The 14,370-nt window shown below is 35.6% G+C and overlaps 2 long non-coding RNA genes across 2 annotated transcripts; both read right to left on the bottom strand.

The window, feature by feature from the left end:
- Positions 1 to 115: 115 nt before the first annotated feature.
- On the bottom strand, positions 116 to 5,154 carry LOC123037907. Its single transcript, XR_006417687.1, has 3 exons — positions 4,302 to 5,154; positions 4,018 to 4,188; positions 116 to 441 (listed from the first exon to the last, which is right to left on the bottom strand). It is a non-coding gene; the product is annotated as an uncharacterized LOC123037907 (long non-coding RNA).
- A 976-nt stretch (positions 5,155 to 6,130) lies between these two features.
- LOC123037908 lies at positions 6,131 to 11,133 on the bottom strand. The gene is made up of 3 exons (XR_006417690.1): positions 10,454 to 11,133; positions 10,171 to 10,341; positions 6,131 to 6,556 (listed from the first exon to the last, which is right to left on the bottom strand). It is a non-coding gene; the product is annotated as an uncharacterized LOC123037908 (long non-coding RNA).
- Between the last annotated feature and the right edge of the window lie 3,237 nt (positions 11,134 to 14,370).

The raw sequence follows: 14,370 nt of genomic DNA, 5'->3' as shown, positions 1-14,370 counted from the left end.
GTGAGGACCGTATAATGTGCCATCTATCGCCATCGATTTTTGGGCAATTCATCGCCTACCGATGTTTTTTTATGTTATTTGCCATTCCGCTAGAGGTCTTGAATTAAATTTTGACGCCATCTATTGCCAATACATTTTTTTTAATCTATTGCTGCAGCCATCTTTTGACTTTTATTACGTATAGCGACTTTTATTTTTACCGATGATAGTTATTCTCCGGCAATTAAAATACGTTTAATATTATTTAATTAATCTTAGCCTCAAACTGTATGCTAAGAATAATATTCGGAATTTCATTTAATACAGCTGGAAACTTTGGCATAGTCGTTTACTTAAAAATATATAAAAACGGAACACAACTGTCAAAAATAAAAACAAATTTCGTCTTCTCACTATAAGGAGAGCGCATATTACGCCGTTACCAGTTCCAAGGATCTACACCTAAAAAAAACGAAAGTGTAATTTTAATAAACGTGTATTAAAAAGAAATTATCGACAGTATTAAAGTATACGTATTAATTCAATACCTAAGAATATGAATAATAATGCCTATACTTTTTAGTGTCAATTCTATACCGTAGAGTCTACAATTCTAATATGTGGTGTAATTTTTATACCACATAAAAATAAGTTTAAAATTAATACTCCTGGCTTCAAGAAAAAACTACAGGCAGTATACAGGAAATCAGAATTAATTTATTACCAAATAGTATGAAACCTATACTTAGTAGTAATTCAACACCACATATTATAAGATTCATACTCTGTAGTTTAAAATTTAAACCCAAGTTTTGATTCTTGTCCCTGTTGTGAAACTAGGACAAATGAAACTGTTCGAACTTAAAACGCGTTACCACATTTTAGTGGTTTTTGTCGCTTTAGTGCGTTATTGCCGTCATCGGGTTCCTGCATTCTGGTGAAATTCGTGGAGGTACGTTTTAATAATAAGGGCCGTAACATTTGGTCCTAATTGGTAAATTGAACATAAATAAACGTCTGAGTAACTGGAAAAAAAGCGAATTTTCTGGCCAAATGAAAAAGCCAATCGAAAATTTGTAAAATAGGTTTTATAATATAGATGCGAAGTACAAAATAAATTTTTTTCGAATAAATCGAAAACAGCAGCATTTCTTCGTAGGCCTTTTTTTGTTGAAGGGGGTCCATGGCCGGACAGCTAACGTCCTTAATTTTTTAGAACAAAAAAGTTTGGTTAGTTTCTATACATCAACAGCTATCGACACACGTAGGATTTTTGCGATATATTGATTTTTTTCAAAATGGTGACGGATTGAAAAAAAGTTATAATGTTCACGAATAAAAAAGTCACAAAATTGTTGATAAAAAAAAGTAAACAATATAAAAAAATCCTACGTGTGTAAAATAATAAAGGTATTTTGAATATACTGTCCAAATTTCAGATCGATCGGTTAATATTTGTTCGAGTTATGTATGTGTCCGGCAGTCTCAAAAAAAGTGGTTTCGAGAAAAACGCGTTTAAAGTTTTAGGTACTAGTGCTGCGAAAAAATCGATGTCAACATCGATACTATCGATTTTTTTTAATTTCGTGAAAACAACGATTTCTTTTTCAAAGAATCGATCTTTTAGGCCAAGTTTCATCACATTCAAAAAGGCATGGGTTGAAAAGGTAATTTAGGTTTTAAGGGTTTCAAAATCCTTATTTATTATTTTTTATTTCCATACAAAAATTTCGTGTGTTGGTGGATCGGAGGATTGGACAAAATAGACAAATTTTTGGAAGTAAAAGGTAATTAATTCGGTATGAGCCACATGCTGGCAGTCTGGTGCTGCCATTTTAGTATTTTGTTTCAAGTTCCAAGAAATAGCTGTTTCTTGGAAATTGAAAAAAGCAAGTTACTTATAATAAGTGCTTTATTTGTAATTTGTTATTAATATGTATAACTTTTTATTATAATTGATTAGGAAACAGATGAGGAGTTAAACAGCGGAGCGGAGCGTAAAAGAAAATGTCACAGGTCCAATGTCTGGAATTATTTTAAAGGATTACAAGGTGGAGCGGCCCAATGCCTAACCTGTGGGAAGGTGTACAAGACCTGTGGCAACACCACTAATCTTTTTAACGAGATGACGCGAGCGTATCCCACTTTGCTAGAAGAGTTTTACGACTCCACACAGCCAAGGAAATACGAAAGTGGCTCGTCCCGGAAAGATGCGCTTGATAAGGCTTTGATAAGAATGATCGCAACTGACTTTCAGCCATTCCGAATCGTTGATCACATAGGCTTTCGCTATTTTGTCCACTGCCTAGATCCGCAGTACTCATTACCTAGCCGAAGAACACTAAATTATGTTTTTTTAACAAATATGTTCAATAACATGGAGAAAAAACTAATGGACGTACTAAGAAATGTAAGGTACTGTGCATTGACAAAGGATGGCTGGACATCAAGGGCAAATGACCACTATTTGACGGTCACATGTCATTTTCTTTTGGAAGACTTTGAGATCAGAACCGCAGTTTTGTCGACAAAAAAACTTTTAAGCGATCAGGATCAGACAAGCGAAAATATCGCCATCTCTATACATACGGTTTTGTCCAAATGGGAATTGACAAAAGTATCTGCCATTGTTACAGATAATGCTGCGTCCATGATCAAAGCCTGCTCCATTCTTCAAAAGAGGCATATGCCGTGTTTTGCTCACACGCTAAATTTAATTATGCAAGACACTCTTTTGTTGGAAAACATAAAACCGATCGGTTCCAAGTGTAAACGTATTGTAACCTTTTTAAAAGTAGCTCGATAGCTTATTCAAAGCTAAAAACTTCTCAGGGACCCGATTCCTGTTATGGATTGACACAAGAAGTTCCAACACGCTGGAATAGTTGCTACAAAATGATGAGCAGGATCCTGAAAATAAAAGACGCTGTTTCTCAAGTCCTACTAGACACAAAAAAGGCACCTCCACCGCTAACAGCAGATGAGGCTTCTTTTCTCAATGACCTTGAACTTCTTTTTTAGCCTTTTGATTCGGCCACAAACAGGGTTTCTGGAAGCACCTAAGCGACTATATCATTAGTTATACCACTCTCTGCTGATCTCCACCACCGTGTCAGCGACATGCACAAGACATTGAAAACTTTCAAGGGCATAGAGACTTGCAACTTTTTGCTGGAACAAATAAACAAACGGCTTTTTCAATACGAAAATCGAACAGTTCCAAAAATCGCCACCATACTGGATCCGAGATTCAAGAAAGAAGGTTTCCGAAGCAGCAGTTGTGCTGATTCAGCTGCTGAATTTCTTCGAAATGAAATATCCGAACTTGCCAAAAATTTGAATTCCGATTCTGTTTCAACACCGGATCCACCAACACACGAAACCCCAGCCCGAGATTCCGGAGGAGATGCTGCCTTTTTTCGTTTATGAAAGCGAAGTTGTCAAACGGAGCCAAAACTCCAAAATCGGATTCAATAATTGTTCTTCGACAATATTTGGAGAAGCCACTTGATAGTCCAAATATTAGTGTCCTGCACTATTAGAAGGTTTGTTCATTTATTTAATCTTATTTCACTGCTAAGATCATAACTACGTTTTCTTTTTCGTCAGACCCACGCCACTGAAATGGAGTTTTTAAAGAAGTGTGCGTATCGATATTTGTGTATTCCAGCTTGCTCGACGGAGTCTGAGCGAATTTTCAGCAGAGCCAGCTACATAATTTCGGACAGACGAGCAGCTCTCAAACCGGATACGGTTAATAGACTGATTTTTGTGGGCAGAAATCAATGGCTTTTAGAAGCTTAAAAATTGTTGTTTTTATTATGAATATTTTTAATTTTCTTTGTTTTTTAGTTTTAAGTTATATGATAAGATATATGAATGAAGTAAATGATCTCAATATAAAAAAAATATACATTAAAAAAAAAATCGATTTAATCGATTTTATTTCTTAAAAGATCGAAAAGAATCGATGCACTGAGAATCGATTTTTTCGCAGCTCTATTAAGTACTGTAAAATCGTATAAAACTTTCAATTACCTTTAATCTGCGATGCCTGCATCATACAATTGGCCTTCTATATCGATGTCCACCCGTTGCTTCTCCTTCCAAACAGCTTTTAAGTCGAGGCGGGCCTGTTTTGCTCCATCACTCAATGATTATTCTGCTTTTTTGATGCGGTTCTGGTCCACTGCCTGGCAAAACTCGAAACTTTTCAAGCCGATTGTCAAGCCCATGATATTACATGTAGTCAAAATTGACATGAAGCCATCGTTAAAAACACATGTAGCAATATTGGCAGCAATATCAATTATTTTTTTTACCGAAATTCATCGTTTTTGGAGCCATCGCCCACACAGTCGAGTTGAAACTCTCATTGTTATTTTGCGTGTATCCTCCAATGCAGCGGGTATACCGGCTTTATGGCTTCGAAAACATCATCTTCTTGTGCTGCATTTGACATACTGCTCTTGAAAACTACTTCTCTTGCAGACAAAATGTGTGCGATAATACTGTCATAAGTCGCTTGAAAGACGGGGCGGGGCAATTCCATAAACGCGCGAAATTTTCTTATTCCATGCAGACCGATTCCAAGCAATCGCATGGCAAAAATAATTCTTCGATTATTCGTAGGCATTCTTGATGTATGTGCTATTCGGTATTTCTTTTTTCTCGCATTTATCACAGGATACAACAAGTTTAAATCCCAATCCTCGTTTACTGCTCTCTGAGAATTTTACTTCAGAATGACACACTTTACACACAACGACGTTCGAAAGGGCATCAAAAACTGTTACAAAAGTGACGAAATGATAGCCGAACGAAAAATCCACTTCAATGACTTCAAAATCACGTTGTTTCAATTTCCTCGCCGATGCGCTGACATTTAAATCTTAGGGCGTTTCCACTTCATGAAAGATTCAACAGTCGTTTCGCTTTCAGTCATTTTTCGTATGAACTATCTCTTTTTGTTTCTTGAAAGTGTCGTGAAAAATGCGTTGTTTTCAACAGTCTACCGGCGGTTTACTGACGCTATATAACTAATGGTGACCCCTATATAGATATTTTTAGCATACTAGATTTTCGGAGAAAGGTTGTAGCTTGTAGCTCTTGTTTTAATATTTTTGTTTTCTAATTTTTAACTTTTTCAAAACCTTTTTTTACAGGAAATTAGTCCTCAACAAGAGAGAACGCTATAGTCGGGTGCCCCAACTATCAGATACCCGTTACTCAGGTAAAGGGAGTGCGAGGGAGATGGAGATAGAAACTTTGATCACGCATAACTTTTTAACGAATGGTCCGATTTGAAAAATTTCTTCTACATTTCGATAGGTATTGATAAACACAATAAAACTGCATTTTTACTTTTCCGAAATATTTAAATTTTTAAAATCGTATTTAAGCGATTGTGGGCGTTAAAGGGGGCGTGGCACCATTTTGAAACAAACTTGCGCTGCGTAGAAACTTCTAAAATCTACATGCAAAATGCCAATCTTCTAGCTTTTATAGTTTCCGAGATCTCAGCGTTCATACGGACAGACAGACGGACAGACGGACATGGCTATATCGACTCGGCTAGTGATCCTGATCAAGAATATATATACTTTATAGGGTCGGAAACGCTTCCGTCTAGCTGTTACATACTTTTGCACGAATACAATATACCCTTCTACTCTACGAGTAACGGGTATAATTACTCGTCAAAATGTACTGCAAGTATGTAAAACATCGACGCCAACAGAGCTCTGCTGTAGATTTTATATATGGTTGTCATACATATATCTCGTCAAAATAACATTTTATGTATAATTGCATAAAAATAAGGTTTGGGTCAAATATAGTTTTAAGAGTCTGAAACCTGAATCACTTGTGAATTTGAATGGCATATTAAATCAACAGCGATTTTGTCTTAAATGACGCTAAGAAATCGTGTTGATCGGATTACTATTTATTAAAGGTGTTATAGAACAATCATGAATGAATTTGATAGATTTCGTATGTTTTTAAAATTGTAAAAAATTTCACTTACTAATGTGTAATTTGTTTTTAGTTCTGCGTTATTATTACTTCTGTTGGCGGTAGTCCAATTTTGATTTTACCTCTATCTACTTTTTTTCGCAAAAACTGTAAGTGGCTCTGTGAGGACCGTATAATGTGCCATCTATCGCCATCGATTTTTGGGCAATTCATCGCCTACCGATGTTTTTTATGTTATTTGCCATTCCGCTAGAGGTCTTGAATTAAATTTTGACGCCATCTATTGCCAATACATTTTTTTTAATCTATTGCTGCAGCCATCTTTTGACTTTTATTACGTATAGCGACTTTTATTTTTACCGATGATAGTTATTCTCCGGCAATTAAAATACGTTTAATATTATTTAATTAATCTTAGCCTCAAACTGTATGCTAAGAATAATATTCGGAATTTCATTTAATACAGCTGGAAACTTTGGCATAGTCGTTTACTTAAAAATATATAAAAACGGAACACAACTGTCAAAAATAAAAACAAATTTCGTCTTCTCACTATAAGGAGAGCGCATATTACGCCGTTACCAGTTCCAAGGATCTACACCTAAAAAAAAACGAAAGTGTAATTTTAATAAACGTGTATTAAAAAGAAATTATCGACAGTATTAAAGTATACGTATTAATTCAATACCTAAGAATATGAATAATAATGCCTATACTTTTTAGTGTCAATTCTATACCGTAGAGTCTACAATTCTAATATGTGGTGTAATTTTTATACCACATAAAAATAAGTTTAAAATTAATACTCCTGGCTTCAAGAAAAAACTACAGGCAGTATACAGGAAATCAGAATTAATTTATTACCAAATAGTATGAAACCTATACTTAGTAGTAATTCAACACCACATATTATAAGATTCATACTCTGTAGTTTAAAATTTAAACCCAAGTTTTGATTCTTGTCCCTGTTGTGAAACTAGGACAAATGAAACTGTTCGAACTTAAAACGCGTTACCACATTTTAGTGGTTTTTGTCGCTTTAGTGCGTTATTGCCGTCATCGGGTTCCTGCATTCTGGTGAAATTCGTGGAGGTACGTTTTAATAATAAGGGCCGTAACATTTGGTCCTAATTGGTAAATTGAACATAAATAAACGTCTGAGTAACTGGAAAAAAAGCGAATTTTCTGGCCAAATGAAAAAGCCAATCGAAAATTTGTAAAATAGGTTTTATAATATAGATGCGAAGTACAAAATAAATTTTTTTCGAATAAATCGAAAACAGCAGCATTTCTTCGTAGGCCTTTTTTTGTTGAAGGGGGTCCATGGCCGGACAGCTAACGTCCTTAATTTTTCAGAACAAAAAAGTTTGGTTAGTTTGGTTTGGTTTTGGTTTTGGTTTCTATACATCAACAGCTATCGACACACGTAGGATTTTTGCGATATATTGATTTTTTTCAAAATGGTGACGGATTGAAAAAAGTTATAATGTTCACGAATAAAAAAGTCACAAAATTGTTGATAAAAAAAAGTAAACAATATAAAAAAATCCTACGTGTGTAAAATAATAAAGGTATTTTGAATATACTGTCCAAATTTCAGATCGATCGGTTAATATTTGTTCGAGTTATGTATGTGTCCGGCAGTCTCAAAAAAAGTGGTTTCGAGAAAAACGCGTTTAAAGTTTTAGGTACTAGTGCTGCGAAAAAATCGATGTCAACATCGATACTATCGATTTTTTTTAATTTCGTGAAAACAACGATTTCTTTTTCAAAGAATCGATCTTTTAGGCCAAGTTTCATCACATTCAAAAAGGCATGGGTTGACGCTGGTCGTAAAAGGTAATTTAGGTTTTAAGGGTTTCAAAATCCTTATTTATTATTTTTTATTTCCATACAAAAATTTCGTGTGTTGGTGGATCGGAGGATTGGACAAAATAGACAAATTTTTGGAAGTAAAAGGTAATTAATTCGGTATGAGCCACATGCTGGCAGTCTGGTGCTGCCATTTTAGTATTTTGTTTCAAGTTCCAAGAAATAGCTGTTTCTTGGAAATTGGAAAAAAGCAAGTTACTTATAATAAGTGCTTTATTTGTAATTTGTTATTAATATGTATAACTTTTTATTATAATTGATTAGGAAACAGATGAGGAGTTAAACAGCGGAGCGGAGCGTAAAAGAAAATGTCACAGGTCCAATGTCTGGAATTATTTTAAAGGATTACAAGGTGGAGCGGCCCAATGCCTAACCTGTGGGAAGGTGTACAAGACCTGTGGCAACACCACTAATCTTTTTAACGAGATGACGCGAGCGTATCCCACTTTGCTAGAAGAGTTTTACGACTCCACACAGCCAAGGAAATACGAAAGTGGCTCGTCCCGGAAAGATGCGCTTGATAAGGCTTTGATAAGAATGATCGCAACTGACTTTCAGCCATTCCGAATCGTTGATCACATAGGCTTTCGCTAATTTGTCCACTGCCTAGATCCGCAGTACTCATTACCTAGCCGAAGAACACTAAATTATGTTTTTTTAACAAATATGTTCAATAACATGGAGAAAAAACTAATGGACGTACTAAGAAATGTAAGGTACTGTGCATTGACAAAGGATGGCTGGACATCAAGGGCAAATGACCACTATTTGACGGTCACATGTCATTTTCTTTTGGAAGACTTTGAGATCAGAACCGCAGTTTTGTCGACAAAAAAAACTTTTAAGCGATCAGGATCAGACAAGCGAAAATATCGCCATCTCTATACATACGGTTTTGTCCAAATGGGAATTGACAAAAGTATCTGCCATTGTTACAGATAATGCTGCGTCCATGATCAAAGCCTGCTCCATTCTTCAAAAGAGGCATATGCCGTGTTTTGCTCACACGCTAAATTTAATTATGCAAGACACTCTTTTGTTGGAAAACATAAAACCGATCGGTTCCAAGTGTAAACGTATTGTAACCTTTTTAAAAGTAGCTCGATAGCTTATTCAAAGCTAAAAACTTCTCAGGGACCCGATTCCTGTTATGGATTGACACAAGAAGTTCCAACACGCTGGAATAGTTTCTACAAAATGGTGAGCAGGATCCTGAAAATAAAAGACGCTGTTTCTCAAGTCCTACTAGATACAAAAAATGCACCTCCACCACTGACAGCAGATGAGGCTTCTATTCTCAATGACCTGGAACTTCTTTTTGAGCCTTTTGATTCGGCCACAAACAGGGTTTCTGGAAGCACCTATGCGACTATATCATTAATCATACCTCTCTCTGCTGATCTCCACCACCGTGTCAGCGACATGCACAAGTCATTGAAAACTTTCGAGGGCATAGAGACTTGCAACATTTTGCTGGAACAAATTAACAAACGGCTTTTTCAGTACGAAAATTGAACAAATCCAAAAATCGCCACCATACTGGATCCTAGATTCAAGAAAGAAGGTTTCCGAAGCAGCAGTTGTGCTGATTCAGCTGCTGAATTTCTTCGAAATGAAATATCCGAACTTGCCAAATATTTGAATTCTGTTACTGTTTCAACACCGGATCCACCAACACACGAAACCCCAGCCCGAAATTCCGGAGGGGATTTAGCCTTTTTTTCGTTCATGAAAGCGAAGTTGTCAGACAGAGCCAAAACTCCAAAATCGGATTCAATAATTGTTCTTCGACAATATTTGGAGAAGCCACATGCTAGTCCAAATATTAGTGTCCTGGACTATTAGAAGGTTTGTTCATTTATTTTATCTTATTTCACTGCTAAAATCATAACTACGTTTTCTTTTTCGTCAGACTCACGCCACTGAAATGGAGTTTTTAAAGAAGTGTGCGTATCGATATTTGTGTATTCCAGCTTGCTCGACGGAGTCTGAGCGAATTTTCAGCAGAGCCAGCTACATAATTTCGGACAGACGAGCAGCTCTCAAACCGGATACGGTTAATAGACTGATTTTTGTGGGCAGAAATCAATGGCTTTTAGAAGCTTAAAAATTGTTGTTTTTATTATGAATATTTTTAATTTTCTTTGTTTTTTAGTTTTAAGTTATATGATAAGATATATGAATGAAGTAAATGATCTCAATATAAAAAAAATATACATTAAAAAAAAAAAATCGATTTAATCGATTTTATTTCTTAAAAGATCGAAAAGAATCGATGCACTGAGAATCGATTTTTTCGCAGCTCTATTAAGTACTGTAAAATCGTATAAAACTTTCAATTACCTTTAATCTGCGATGCCTGCATCATACAATTGGCCTTCTATATCGATGTCCACCTGTTGCTTCTCCTTCCAAACAGCTTTTAAGTCGAGGCGGGCCTGTTTTGCTCCATCACTCAATGATTATTCTGCTTTTTTGATGCGGTTCTGGTCCACTGCCTGGCAAAACTCGAAACTTTTCAAGCCGATTGTCAAGCCCATGATATTACATGTAGTCAAAATTGATATGAAGCCATCGTTAAAAACACATGTAGCAATATTGGCAGCAATATCAATTATTTTTTTACCGAAATTCATCGTTTTTGGAGCCATCGCCCACACAGTCGAGTTGAAACTCTCATTGTTATTTTGCGTGTATCCTCCAATGCAGCGGGTATACCGGCTTTATGGCTTGGAAAACATCATCTTCTTGTGCTGCATTTGACATACTGCTCTTGAAAACTACTTCTCTTGCAGACAAAATGTGTGCGATAATACTGTCATAAGTCGCTTGAAAGACGGGGCGGGGCAATTCCATAAACGCGCGAAATTTTCTTATTCCATGCAGACCGATTCCAAGCAATCGCATGGCAAAAATAATTCTTCGATTATTCGTAGGCATTCTTGATGTATGTGCTATTCGGTATTTCTTTTTTCTCGCATTTATCACAGGATACAACAAGTTTAAATCCCAATCCTCGTTTACTGCTCTCTGAGAATTTTACTTCAGAATGACACACTTTACACACAACGACGTTCGAAAGGGCATCAAAAACTGTTGCAAAAGTGACGAAATGATAGCCGAACGAAAAATCCACTTCAATGACTTCAAAATCACGTTGTTTCAATTTCCTCGCCGATGCGCTGACATTTAAATCTTAGGGAGTTTCCATTTCATGAAAGATTCAACAGTCGTTTCGCCTTCAGTCATTTCTCGTATGAACTATCTCTTTTTGTTTCTTGAAAGTGTCGTGAAAAATGCGTTGTTTTCGACAGTCTACCGGCGGTTTACTGACGCTATATAACTAATGGTGACCCCTATATAGATATTTTTAGCATACTAGATTTTCGGAGAAAGGTCCCTTGTATACTGCCGATATACCTGCTTCCATACCCATAAATCACAGCGCGCGCCGGTAACACTAAAGGTGCCCGCGAAATACATACCTGTGAGGCATCGCCGCAGAATGGAAAATTTCGACACTTAGACGCTTTTGCCGGACTCAATCATATGGTACATATGTTATTTTTAAGACCCTAAATAATTTTTTAAGCGAAAAAAAAAATGTTTGATTTTTTCAAAATTTTAAATAGATGTCCCCCCTTAACGTTATAATTGAACTGTGCAAAAATCGGGATCAAATAGTGGTGTTTACAAGTAATTTGCGCAGTCGTACATACATATACATACATATGTATGTTTGTATGTGCTCCGCCAACAGACGTATGTATATATATTCACATGTTTGTATCTATACGCGTGCGCAAATCACTAAGGTGAAAACAATTCTTAACAGGGGAATAGTCCAGCTATATTTATCATCAAGATATACGTTTCTTTATGCACAACATTTTGGGAGATTATTAAAAAAAAAAATAAATTTCTATATTTACAACAACAAATTTATTTTTTTTCAGATTTTTAAAAACTAAAGTTATTTTGCTATCTAAGTAAGAAACAAAATTATACAAATATAATTTTTTATAAATAAAAACAAATACAAATTCGGAAATTTCCGGAGGGTGCAAAATGTATACTACAGCTCGCAGCCAATAGTATACGGGTTATACGAAATAATATGAAATGTATACTACGTGCCGGTAGCACAGTATTTTTGTTATACTAAATAGTATGAAAAATAAACTAGGAGTATAAAATTGATAACATCGAAAGTTGTATTTTAATACTATGGAAGTGCACATCACAGTCGGTGTCTGCGCTTAGTGGTTCAGAAAACTTCAAACCAAATCAGCTTTGGTTGTTGTTCTGCGAGCGGATGGTGCCTGCATACCCTACCGACGATTGAATTTTAGGGGTGGGGACAGATACGTTTTTTAAGACACTTGTTTTGAATGTTATGTTTAATGATAAATAATTTTATAATTTTTTTTGTATATTAAAAATCATTAAAAGTTTACTTCTTGATTTAAAATAGTAATATAAATTTAAGAAAATCAATGGTTAAACAATTTGTTATTTTCCAAGATTAAAATTATAAAATTATTTTATGTACATACATATGTATATATACCGGTAACTAATTCGAGCAGCGACTTTCAAGAATAAGCAAACATAAAAATATATACAACTAGATCATTAAATAACAACATTAAACAAAATTACACTGCGAATCAAAAAAAATAAATCAACCAAAACTCATTAAACATATCACTTAAAACAAGTGTCCTAAAAAATGTAAACAAAGCAAAAGCCAAACAGCCGTTCTTGTTTCTGTCCGCACCCCTAGAATTCAATCGTCGGTAGGGTATGCAGGCACCATCCGCTCGCAGAACAACAACCAAAGCTGATTTGGTTTGAAGTTTTCTGAACCACTAAGCGCAGACACCGACTGCGATGTGCCCTGTTCCTACCTCATTAGATTGATTTATATTATTTGGAATACATACATATGTATATGCAATACATTCTTCTGCTACCACTGATTTAAATTTGTAAACCAAGATGAAATATATGCTGAAATATTAAAAAATATACTATAACATATAATATTCTTATTTTTATCATTAAAGCCTAGTATCCAGATCGACAAACGATTACGCTAGCTTAAAAACTTTAATCTTTCCAGTGTGACCAAAAGTTTGAGAGTTCATCAGATTTAAGCGTGCTACGGTCGTACTGCCAATCAGCTGGGTTTGTTGACAAGCAGTTAAAATTCAAATGTCGTATTTGCGGGAAAGAGCCTTTAAAAGATATTATCAAATACCTTGGCAAGACAAGTCTGCCGCTGTACAAAGAAATTAAAAAACAATACAATTTAAATTTAACAGTTGTTTTTTTTTTTAATTTACTGATAATTATTTGCTGATTTAAAGTTCATAGCTGCACTTTTATTGTGTTTTTTCGTACATTGTGGACCTAAAAAACATTTTGCTCTGACAAGGGGCACCCCAGATAGTATTAATGTTACTTTGTCCTCACATGTAAACTCCTGCAATCGACTCTTGTGAGTTTTTTTAAGTTTTTCCCTCCATTTCTTATAATGTTCAGTGACGCCAAAAGATTAAATTTTTTAATCTTTTCCGCTAGGGTTCACCCAACGTTAATTTCCGCAGACTGGCAACGCCATGGAATTTTCTGGTATTTTTTTCGTCGATCAGGAGACCGACGTGAAAAAAAGGCCCGACGAAAAGTGAACGCCAGCTGTTTGCCTCTCGCTCTCTCTCATGACTGGCGTACGGTTTTCGTCGATCAGGATCAGTGTTCCCAGATCAGGGGTTTTCCCCCTAGATTTAGGGGTTTTTTGACGTACTAGGGGGAATTTTAGGGGGGAGCAATTTTTAGGGGGAAAGTTTAGGGGTTTTTTTTTGGAAATTGTATTACCCAAATGTTTTGAAAAAAACACAAGAATATGTGATTTCGTAAAATATTGCCACGCATAAAAACAACCTAAATATGGCAAAAATATCAAAAAATAATGGTCACGAGTACAAGTGTTACCAGCTGATGCTGGCGGTTTCTGGGAACCACTTGATATACATAATAAAAAAACGATGCAGGGACTGCTTGATTAAACCACTAACCATACAACATATAGACTGGTCATTTCATACAACGAATTTGGTCACAAAATTTTTCACTCGGGGAGCCCCAGTGCTGGAATCGGCAGGCCCCGACACTTCGTGTGCCTTCGGGTTTTTTCGCTCTCGTTCTAATCATGATACAATAACATAAGGTAGTCTCGTCGGCAAATTTTGGAACCCTACTATTAAAACAATGAGTGCGAGTGAAATGGCAACTGTTTAGTAAGTGCGAGCAGAGCGACAATAGAATGTGTGGGGTTAATCAGTGAAAAATTCATCACTCTTTAATCAGTAATTCATCACTCTTTTTTCAGTTTTTCATCACTCTTTAATCAGTAATTCATCACTCTTTGAACAGCGTTTACTGATGAACATGCGATGAACGAGTGATTAAAATGCGATGAAATAGTGATTAACGAGTGATGAATTCATCAGTAATTCATCACTCTTTAATCAGTAATTC

Source organism: Drosophila rhopaloa, unplaced genomic scaffold (genome assembly GCF_018152115.1).
Source record: "Drosophila rhopaloa isolate 14029-0021.01 unplaced genomic scaffold, ASM1815211v1 contig_218, whole genome shotgun sequence".
NCBI classification, from domain to species: domain Eukaryota; kingdom Metazoa; phylum Arthropoda; class Insecta; order Diptera; family Drosophilidae; genus Drosophila; species Drosophila rhopaloa.
This window is presented reverse-complemented; position numbering and strand designations above follow the sequence as displayed.